Source organism: Vulpes lagopus, chromosome 2, assembly GCF_018345385.1.
Source record: "Vulpes lagopus strain Blue_001 chromosome 2, ASM1834538v1, whole genome shotgun sequence".
Lineage (NCBI taxonomy): Eukaryota > Metazoa > Chordata > Mammalia > Carnivora > Canidae > Vulpes > Vulpes lagopus.
Genome location: NC_054825.1, coordinates 157,504,091 through 157,516,188, shown reverse-complemented (window position 1 = coordinate 157,516,188; position 12,098 = coordinate 157,504,091).

Below are 12,098 nucleotides of genomic sequence, written 5' to 3'. Positions count from 1 at the left end.
TAGACTGGGTTCTTTGGGCAAAAAGAGGGTCAGGTCCATGCCATAACTAGTCAGACAAAAGGGAATGGGAATTCCCCCACCCCCCACCCCGCCATGGGTTCAGACTATGATTTCCACTAGAGATTGGGAAAGAGCACAAATATCTGTCTTTGAGCATGCTGAGGTCACATGCATGCCATGACTTGCTAGGTGTCAGAGGCAATAACTTCTGCCACCAAAGGCAGTGACATAATTCTGGCAAGGTCTGAGCTAGTCAGAATATGAAATGCAGCTCCTGAAAACTTATTTTTTAAAAGTATTTTAATGTATTTATTTGAGAAAGAGAGAGAGAGCATAAGCAGGAGGGGAGCAGAGGGAGAGAGAGAAGCAGGCTCCCCACTGAGCCGGGAGCCCAATTTGGGGCTCGATCCCAGGATCCTGGGATCATAAGATGAGCTGAAGGCAGACACTTAACCAACTGAGCCACCCAGGTACTCCAGCTGCTGAAAATTTCTTATAATTGGAATGCATGTAGAGGGCTCTTCACAGAGGCTCTCTAATGCTGTCTCACTGAACAAAGAGATAGCATATTCTCTGAAGGCTTTTCCACATTTGCTGATTCATAAAACTTAATGTGGACTATGAAGTTCTTGGTGTTGAATCAGAGCAGACTGTTAACTGAAAACTTTCTCATGTTGGCTGCACTCCTGAGGCCTTTTTCTAGTGTGAAGTTTATGGTGTTGAATGAGGCTATTCTTTTGGCTAAATGATTTCCCACATTCACTGCACTCATAGGGCCTTGCTCCTGTGTGAACTCTCTGGTGCTGAATGAGGCTGGAGCCTTGTCTACAGGATTTCCCACATTTACCGCATTCATATGGCCTTTCTCCAGTGTAAACTCCTTGGTGCTGAATGAGGATAGAGCTTTGGCTAAAAGAATTCTCACATTTATCACATTCATATGGCCTTGCTCCAGTGTGAATTCTCCGTTGTTGAATGAGACTGGAGCTTTGTCTAAAGAATTTGGCACATTCAGCAAACTCATAAGGCCTTGCTCCAGTGTGAATGCTCTGGTGCCAAACAAGTTTGGATTTGCACCCAAAAGCTTTCCCACCTTCACTATACACATAGGCCTTTCTCCAGTGTAAGTACACTAGTGCTAAACAAGTTTATATTTGGACCTGAAGGCCTTTCCACATTCACTGAACTCAAAAGGCTTTTCTCCAGTGTTGACTGTCTTATGCTGAACAAATGTATGGTTTGTAGATGAAGGTTTTCTCACATCCACCATATTCAAATAGTCCTCCTCCAGTGTGAATTCTTTGGTGCTGAACAAGTGTACATTTGCAACAGAAGGCTTTTCCACATTCACATTTGTAAGAATTTTTTCTGTTGTGAAAGGCCCCCTCACATGTAGTACTGCTGTGTACATTCAGTACTGCTTTGGGAGTGGCCTGATGCTGGAGAAGACCCACACAGGCCAAGAAGTCCTTTTTCAACCTCCTCACAGATGAAAGGCTTCCCTAATGAATGGCTTCTATAGTTCTTCACCAAGGAAGCCCTGTCCATGTCTCTACTACAGGGTTTTCTCCCACTGTGCTCATTCTGGTGTTGGTGAAAATTTGCACTGAAACAGAATTGTTTCCCATATGCCACGCATGTGTAAGATTTCTGTCCAGTAGGTATTCCTTGATGCTCAGCCAGATACAAAATATCTTTCATGACAGGAACACACATCTCACAGAGATGAACCTTCTGGGTAGATGGATCTGAAGTTAGGATTTGTGGCATTCTTCCCAGAAAAACATTCTGTCCAGAAGGTGCCGCCTCATTTTCTATGCCACACAAACAATCTGAAAACAGAGAAATGCAAGAATTACATGTTGTCTCTGGGGACAGGTGGCAGCCACATTATACATATGTGCCTGACATACCATAGAATGAATAAAGCAGACTGTTTAGGATGAAGGAGTTGGGAGGCAAGACGAGCAAGGGACTGCTCTGCAATATTGGAATTCTAAAGGGTCACAGAAATAGGGAAGCCTTACAAGATGAAAGAAGTTAAGAATGGGATGCAGCACAGTAAGAAGCAGGCAGTTTCCAACTCACTCCTCTGAGAATGACCTCCGAAAGGGCTGTTGCTCACATGTGAGTAGTTTTTGTCCAGGAATAGAAAAATGATTGCTAGCAAATAGCTGGTGTTCAAAGACTATTGAGGATATGTGCTCACCAGCTATTATCATGAGCCAATGCTGGGAACACTGCAAAGGCAGCAGTGGAAAGGAATGGGCAAATGATAGATGCAGGGAAGCTGGCAGCAGCTAGGGACTAGAGGTCAGAGTAAAAATGACAAAATAGTCAAGTATCAAGAATAGGGAAGAAAAAGGTGAAAACGACACATGGCCTTTGGAAATGGCACTAAAACACTAGTTTGTCAATCGGAAAAGGACAAACATTATATGGTCTCATTCATTTGGGGAATATAAAAAATAGTGAAAGGGAATAAAGGGGAAAGGAGAGAAAATGAGTGGGAAATATCTGTGAGGGTGACAGAACATGAGAGACACCCAAATCTGGAAAACAAACACGGGGTGGTGGAAAGGGAGGTGGGAGGGAGGCTGGGGTGACTGGCTGATGGGCACTGAGGGGGGCACTTGATGGGATAAGCAACTGGGTGTTATGCTGTATGTTGGCTATCGAACTCCAAATATATATATATACACACATATATATATATATGTATATATATATATATGTACATACACACACACACACATATATATATATATATAAAACACTAGTTTGAACAAACTCCTGGTATTATGTGGACATAGCTCTGATGTCATTCCTGCCTCAATTGCCACTCAGCAGGGCCATCCCCCTTCTAGCCCCTTCTACCATGGCAAGAATGATACCATCCTATGAAGTGCCCAGAACTCTCCCTGACAATGCAAATTGAGCAACTACATGAGACTTGGATAATGCAAGTCCAAAGGGAAAGACAGGACATATAAGTGGCCAGTACTCGCTCAGAACTTATCGCATGACAAATCATAGAAAGCTAAACATTACAAAAAGAACCTCACATAAAGGTCTCACAAGAACAGCACATAATTAGTGTCCATGTCAGTAATGGTAATTCCTGGCATATGCAGATATGTAGAACTATCAGAAAAAGGGAGAAAACCTGATGTAAGTAGGTACCATGGATCTGTAGAAGTCACCCAGCCAGTGAGAGGGCAGGCAAGGTGGGATCCATCTGCCTGATTGCCAAGACTATCTAGAAGGATTACATAGAATCCTTTCCTACTAGAACTCAGGGCAGCAGGTATTGTAGCAGGGAGAGAAGAGGGCAGTGCCAACAATTCAGTCCTAGCAACAAGAGCACCTACCCAGGGAAAAAGGAAAGGATGTGGTGCCCATGGTCTGGATGGAAGGAGAGAGCAGTCCCTAGGGAAAAAGCAGAAAGGCAAAGTTGCTACCCAAGTCACTATGGTGGTGTGATGACCTTACCCAGAGAGGTTATAAGTGCCAAGTTCTCCAGCATCACGTCGTGGTACAGGTATCTTTGAGCCTCATCAAGAAGACCCCATTCCTCCCAAGAGAAGTACACGGCCACATCCTCCAAAGTCACATTGTCCTGTCATGTTGATGAGAGATAAAACCACGGTCTCCCTCCTGAGGACCCACAATCCACCCACACACACCTACCCCATGCTCATCCCCTCCCCAAGCTTTCCACTCCAGAAGAGAAACCAGGACCTGAAGCCACTGGTACTGCGCTTTCCTCTTGGTTCTATTAAACAATGTGCCCAGCCCTTAGCAATTGCAGGCAAGTAGGCAAAGAGACACCATCTACATTCAGGAACTGGATTATAGGGTGGCATCTCTTACTGCCAGGCAATTTCCCTGGAGTCCTCCATATCATGCTTCACAATAAAATTTGGGGTTAACCATTACCCTTAAGTCTCCAGTACTAGGGCCCAGGACTACTCCCTCTCTCCTCATACACTTCTCACATCTTTAGAGCCCATGGTTGCATCCCCACAGTCACTGCGAACTCCCTGTTCCACACCATACACATCTTCATGGATTTGCTCCACACTACTTGGTACATGATGTCCAGAAAGAACTAGGCAAATTCAAACATGATCCAGTACTACCCCAGACCTCCAATGGATCCCAACACAAGGGGTAGCCCTGGATGCTGCTTTGAAGGCCTCTCTGCCTGTCTCTAATCCTTGCTTCAATATTTGTCGTATGGAACTATATGTGACTTTCAGAGACCCGTGACCTTCTACTTTTGTGCTGCACTTGCTAGCCCCTCAGCAGCCACAGCACTCTTTCCACCTAACCCTCATTCAACGCTCAGCCATACTGGTACTCATACCAACCAGAGTGATCCTCACGGATGACCATACTGCGCCAGAACTCACCCCCCCCCCAAGAAAATACCCCAGAACCCACCAAAGCTCACCACAAAATAACAGTAAACCCATCTTATTTCAGTAAGTCATCCACATCTATCTCACGTCCACTCTTCCCTTGGCCGTCTGCCAAGACCAATCTCCCCACATACTCCCTTCATGGCCACTTTTCTTCTACATCCGAATTTATGATACCCATAACCCCAACCAGGTGCCCAAACAATAGATCCTGCCTTCAGAACTCTTACTCTTCTTATTCTTTTTTTTTAAGATTTTATTTATTAATTTGATAGAAAGAGCAGCAGGGGGAGTGGCAAGCAGAGGCAGAGGAAGAAGCAGGCTCCCTGCTAAGCAACGACCTTGAGATCATGACCTGAGCTGAAAGCAGACACTTGACCGACTGAGCCACCCAGGTGCCCCCTTACTCTTCTTTATGACCCACTAGTAACATTACTGCCATGAGTTGAATTCCTCTTTCTAAATATGACCTACAGCTCCACCCTGGTGCACACACTAACCTCCATCCTAAACCCTACTCAAGATTTTGAGACCCATGTCTACTTGCCCACTTGATGCCACTACTCATTTGTTCTCTGAAGTATCTCAGAATCTTAACATGGCCAACAACAAAGCTCCTGATATCCTCAGTGAAAATCACTCTGACTACTGAGTTTCCCATCTCAATTGGTCCAACTTCCACCCTTCTTGCTGCTAAGACCAAAATTTTAGAATCATCTCTGACTCCTTCCTTTCTCTCTCTCACCCTCAAAATCAGCCCTTCCTGAAAAATTAGATTCAGAATCCAACCACTTCTCCCATCTCCAACCAGCACTCTGGTCCACGGACTATCGCAGTAGCCTCTTCCCTGGTCATCCTTCCTCCTCCCTCAATCCCAAAGTCTGTTTTCCACTCTACAACTAGATGAAGCCTATTTAGACCTGGATAAGATCATCTCCCTCCTCTGTTCCAAATTTCTCATTAAATCCAGTATAGTTGCCCAACTTCTCCAGCAGCCATTTCCAAAACTAACTCCAGTCCCCCTGCTCTTTGTTCCTAAGAGAAAGAAGACCTGCTGTGCCCTGTTCCCACACTAACAAACATTTGCACATGGATAAGTGTCTACACCTCTTTCCATTGGTGGCCAGAAATAAGAACTCCATATAACTCTCAGCCTGGACTCAGAATGAATCTAGGAGATTACTCCCTGGCCTTGTGGTCTCTCCCAGATCCCCAAACCAAAAGAGCTGTCAGAAAAGCAGGTGAAGAGTCCCAGGACACCACAATCACAAAGATGACATGGGCAGGATCCCAACCAGTGTAGGCCAGGGACACCCTCCACTTCACTGTGTGTTCCCTAAGTACTACTTCAGCCTATGGGGCCTGTGGGTAGAAGCTAGTCATGGAGGCTGTGGACCATAGTGTATTTCAATGGGCTCGAACCTCCCCTGTACCTCTGCCCAGCCCTGGAGGCCAGAACTTGGGGTGAAAGGCTAAAAACTGTATTTCAGTTCTCAGTGCTCCCTCTTCCCAGTTCTATGACCCTGGACTCAATCACCCTCAGTCCAGTCTGTTCTCCCTCTGAGCAGCTCTGGGAAAACTTTTATTTATTGTTTTTAAAGATTGTATTTATTTATTAATACGAAACACAGAGAGAGAGAGAGGCAGAGACACAGGCAGAGGGAGAAGCAGGCACCATGCAGGGAGCCTGACATGGGACTCCATCCCAGGTATCCAGGATTAGGCCCTGGGCTGAAGGCATCGCTAAACCGCCTAACCACCCGGGCTGCCCTGAGAAAACATTTAAAACCCTAATAAGACCGTGTCCCTCTTCTTTTCACAACCCTCCAGGGTCCTTGCAACTGAGGTACCACACCTCCGCCCGCCAGTCCTGGCGTGACCCCGCCTCACGCTCCCTGTTCCCCGACTGCAGAGCCCTCTCGCCCAGGCCCCCCCCCGCAGCCTCTCGCCTGCAGCCAGCTCCCGCACCGCAGCGCACCGGCGCTCACATATGGCCCCCACCCACGGGGCCTCCCTGTCCGGGACACCCCACCCAGGCCTGGGCCGCAGGGACGCGAGCAGACGCCCTGCGCTTCGCCTTGAGGGTCTGGGTCGGGGGAGGGTGGGGACGGCCCGGGGGACGAGCATTTACCTGCGCTGGGGCCCTGGGCGCGGCCGCCGCCTTCGGGGGGCAGGGGAGCGGACACCCGGGCTGGGGGGATCTCTGTCCAAGCCGTGGACCCCAGTCTGTGCGGTGGGAACAGCGCCTCCCCTCGTGCCTTTTCAGTCCCGACCCCGCCTGAAGGTGCTGGAAAACCCAGAAACACCCAAAACCACCTTCACAACCAGACGCTGGAAGTAACTCTCGAAGCACTGTTAGGCCCCAAGACCGTTAGTGAAAGGGAATAAAGGGAAAGGAGAGAAAATGAGTGAAAATTATCAGTGAGGGTGACAAAACATGAGAGACACCTAACTCTGGGAAATGAACAAGGGGTAGTGGAAGGAGAAGTGGACAGGGGGGGGAGGGGGGGTGGTGACTGGATGATGGGCACTGAGGGGGGCATTTGGCAGGATGAGCACTGGGTGTTATGCTATATGTTCGCAAATTGAACTCCAATAAAAATAATAATAAAATAAAATTTAAAAAAGGAAAATGCAAATCAAAATTACAATGAGATAATCACCTCATACCTGTCAGAATGGCTAAAATAAAAAACACAAGGAACAACAAAAATAAAAAAATAAAAATAAGAGGCCGGAAGAGCTCTTATCTCTGGCCTTCATGGGCTTCATCCGCAGCCTCTCGGAGCCGCGCCCTCTGGGTAATGCAGTAGAGGCGGTAGGGAAGATGTTCCCCACCAGAACCATCCAAAGGCTCAGAGATTCTGCGAGGGGTCTATTTAGGTTCCAGAGGTTTCCTTAAGGGATTTATGCAGACTTATAGGGAGTGCTGTCTGCAAATGATCAAAAATTCTTAGAAGAAACATGATTTCAGACCCCATGAAGTTTAGCAGTCTCCCAGAGACTAAAAACAATATTTTAGGGGCACCTGGGTGGCTCAGTGGTTGAACATCTGCCTTTGGCTCAGGTCATGATCCTGGGCGTCCTGGGATAGAGTCCCACCACAGGCTCCCACCAGGAAGTCTGTTTCTCCCTCTGCCTATGTCTCTGTCTCTCATGTTGGGAGCCGCATGCCAGGAAGGGGTTAATGGATCAAGCAATGGCTCTCTGTTGACTCTTCCAACCACCGCAGCCCACCTGTCTCACCCTTGTTGTTGAAGGCTTGTGGCTCAAGGACGCATACTATAGCTATCTATTCAAGGGCGCATACTGTTGCTGTCTACTGTGAAAGGACATGTCTGGAGAACTAAGCTTAAAATATCCTGCTTGTTAAACAACCCTGCTTTATAAAAGAGTGAATAATACAAATAAAGTTGGCATTGTGGCTGAATCCGACCATATGTCCCTCCTGCTCCCACTCTGTTTATGTCTCTTTTCTTTTCCTCATTCCCTTACCCTCATCCCTGGATGGTTGTCGCCCCCAGCGCGTGCGACAAGTGGCGCCCGAACAGGGACTTGAGCATAAAGCACATGAGAAGGTTCCGGAATTGAATTATTCAGGTAAGGGAACCAGGCGGGGTCCTGGGACGGCGGGAGTAAAATCATGGGACAAGAGCAATCAGCAAATCAGGTTTTATTTATAGCTGGATTACAAACCCTTCTCCGAGAAGGAGGGTTCAAGGTACCTAATAAGGCCTTGAAAAAGGTTTTTCAAAACTGTCAGGGATTTATGCCCGTGGTTTCCGACTGAAGGGTCCTTAGATTTAGAACATTGGAGAAGAATTGGACAGGAACTGAAAAATCAAATTTCCCTTAGAGGCGAGACAGCAGTCCCAGCCGGGACTATGAGATTGTTTGAGCAGTTGCGACAAGTCATTGACCCTTTGCATAAGATTGAGATTATTTCCTTGAAATCTGAAACCGAGAACAAAAATGATCAATTTGAAAGTAAGTTTGAGGGTGACTCAGGGAATTCAGCCTCCCTCGGCTGTTATGAGGCAAATGGCCTTATCGTCCTCTTTTTCTCCTGGCTCTCCCCCCACTCCAGCTGGGGATCACTCCTGGGAAGTTATTCCTGAGGCTCCTGGGGTCATCCCCCCTGCCCCACCGCCTATATCCGATCCAACAAAAACTTATGGGTCTCATAAGGCAGGCCTTAGGGGACTCCCTTTGTTGAGATCGGGAGGAGATGAATCCGGGGACGACGATGTATATTTGGACAGTGATAATGAAAGTCCTCTGAAAGGATACATGCAGATGACAAAATTTTCTGATAAAGGACAGAAAAAGGGGCCAGTCCCTGGGTATAGGGATCAAGCTACTAGTCCCTTGCCTTTATATCTTACAAAATCCAACCGCAGAGATGAGATCTGGGAAGGAGCACCTGCTGTCCCCCGGCAGACTTTCCCCATAATGACTAACCAACAATCAGCCGGAGGGTTTGATATTAAAGGTGTGACCCCCTTACAAAGGACAGTGTATGAGGCCGAAAGGCACGGAGAGGACACCACTGGATTTACTGCTTTTCCTGTCTCTTTAGATGATGCCGGTCGGCTCATGTATTCAGCTCTAAACTTTAAAGTGTTGAAAGAATTAAAAACTGCATGTGCCCAGTATGGGCCCACTGCCCCTTTCACTTTGTCCATGCTGGACAATTTGAGTCGAGAGGCCCTGTGCCCTGGAGATTGGCATGTTGTAGCCAAAGCATGCCTTTCTTGGGGGGATTATTTGATTTGGAAATCTGATTATCATGACAGATGTAATGATCTTGCTAATTACAATAGGAGAACTGGAATTCCTGTCTCATATGAAATGCTTGCAGGGACAGGCACTTACCATGATGTAGGTCAGCAATTAGATTACCCTGATGTGGCTTATACTCAAATCAATGAGGCTGCTATTAGATCTTGGAGGAAGCTGCCTACTTCTGGGGCCAGAACAGAGGAATTGTCCAAAATACGACAAGGGCCCGATGAGAAGTACTCAGACTTTGTAGCCCATCTTCTGCAGGCAGTGGGGAGGATAGTTACTGATGTGGAAGCCGGCACTATTATAGTAAAACAATTAGCTTATTAAAATGCTAACAGTGCATGCCAGGCTGCAATTCGGCCATGGAGAAAAACTGGAACTCTTGAAGATTATGTCCGTCTTTGTGCAGAGATAGGCCCTTCGTATGTGCAAGGCTTGACACTGGCTGCTGCTTTAAGGGGAATTTCCCCACAACAGATGCAACAGCAGATGCTAAAACAGGGAACTAGAGGTGGCAGACGTGGGCAAAAAATTTTCACGGGAGCACAGATCTGTTTTAATTGTGGAAAACCAGGTCATTTTAAGAGTCAATGCCCGCAATTGAAGGCCGGTTTTGGGAATTCTGTGAGTCCGCAGCAAGTTGACAAACCTTTATCTCTCTGTCCCAGATGTCAGCGGGGGTTTCATTGGGCTAATGAATGCCGTTCCAAGACAGATCGGTTCGGAAACCCCCTTTCGGGAAACCAAGGTCGGGGCTTGTCGCAGCCCCGACAAACAATAGCGATGCTGACCCCAGTACAGGATCCCTTGAACTAATTAGAGCCAACACAGCTGATCTCCCAGGGATTGACAAATTATACCGAGGTACCCCCTTCAGTGCAGGGCTAGATTTAGCTCCTGCTTCCTATATATTTGGAAGGCGGGCAGCCCCCTAAACCCATACCTACTGGAATATGGGGACCTCTTCCTAAAGGAACTTGGGGATTAATTTTAAGTAGATCCAGTTGGACTTTAAAAGGGCTTACTGTATATCCTGGGGTGATCGATGAAGACTACACGGGAGAGCTAAAAATTCTTGCTAGTCTCTCCCAAGGGACTCTCAAATTGGAACCCAAGCTTCCTATTGCCCAGCTAATATTAATACCTAGGTTTAAAACTGAAAATAAAGTAATAAAACCTCAAAGAGGCAGTCAGGGCTTTGGATCTACTGATGTACATTGGATGCAGTTAATATCTGCAGATAAGCCTTATCTCTGCCTTAAGGTGAATGGAAAAAATTTTTAAAGGATTGGTAGACACTGGAGCAGATATGTCTGTCATATCTCAAAATCAATGGCCTAATGCCTGGCCCACGCAAGAGACCTCCACTCCAGTTAAGGGAGTGGGTATTATAAATACCCCTAGGATTAGCTCCAATCAGCTTTACTGGGAGACTGAGGATGGACACTCTGGAAGATTTTGTCCCTTCGTTCTTCCTATTGATCTTAATCTATGGGGAAGAGATGTACTTACAGAAATGGGCTTAGTCCTTGAAACAAAAAACTTCCTGTTTCTAAACAACAGGAAGCTGTTTCCTTTATGATGGCTCAAATGGGTTATGTTCCAGGAAAAGGACTCAGGAAAGACTTACAAGGGATTGTACAACCCGTCGAACTTGAGGGAAATCCTGATAAATTAGGTTTGGGTTTTCTCCAGGGCCACTGACAACCCCCCACACTATGCCTCTTGAATGGTTAACCAATGTCCCTGTGTGGTTGGACCAGTGGCCCTTACCTGATCATAAACAAGAGGCTGCTAGAAAGCTGGTTCAGGAACAGGTGCAGTTGGGGCATCTTGTTCCTTCCAACAGTCCTTGGAATACTCCTATCTTTGTCATTAAAAAGAAATCAGGAAAATGGAGATTATTGCAAGATCTCCGAGTGGTTAATGCCGTTATGAAGCCCATGGGAGCTCTTCAACCCGGGCTGCCTGCTCCTTCAGCCATTCCTTTGAACTATCAATTACTTATCTTAGATTTAAAAGACTGTTTTTTCACCATCCCTCTATCTCCTGATGATTGTGAAAAATTCACCTTTTCAATTCCTACTACTGACCTACAAGCCCCTTATGCCAGGTATCATTGGAAGGTTTTGCCTCAGGGCATGGCCAATAGTCCTACCCTATGTCAGGAATTCGTAGGCAGAGCTTTGACCCCCTTTAGACTTGCTTTCCCATCTGTATATTGTATTCATTATATGGATGACATTTTACTAGCCGCTGTTGAGGAAGGGACTCTCTTAAGAGCATTCGAGAGATTGCAGTCTTGCCTTCAAAAATTTAATTTGATAGTGGCCCCTGAAAAGGTTCAGAGAGCTGAACCTTATGAATATCTTGGATATATTATTGAACAAAAAACTATTAAGCCACAAAAAATTCAAATACGCACTGCCCCTCTTAAAACATTAAATGATTATCAAAAGTTGTTAGGAGATATCCACTGGATACGTTCAACGTTAACTTTAACTGCGGAACAGTTACGCCCCCTCTTTGATATACTAAAAGGAGACTAATCCGGCCTCTCCTAGAATGTTGACGGAGGGCGCCAAACATTAGAATTGGTCAATAATAAACTCTCGGAAGCTCAGGTTAACAGAGTTTCTTTGGTGGATTCACTATACTTAATTTTATTGAACCCTGCCATCATGCCTTTGGCTGTCCTTTGGCAACCTCATGGCCCTTTAGAATGGATACATCTCCCATTACATTCTCTGCATGTTATTAATTCTCTTCCTAGCATACTGGCTCAACTCATCACTCGGGGAAGGACGCGTTCCCTACAACTCCTAGGCAAGGAGCCTGATTTTTTAATCTGTGCTATGTTAACTAAAGAGAAGTTTGAAAATTTAC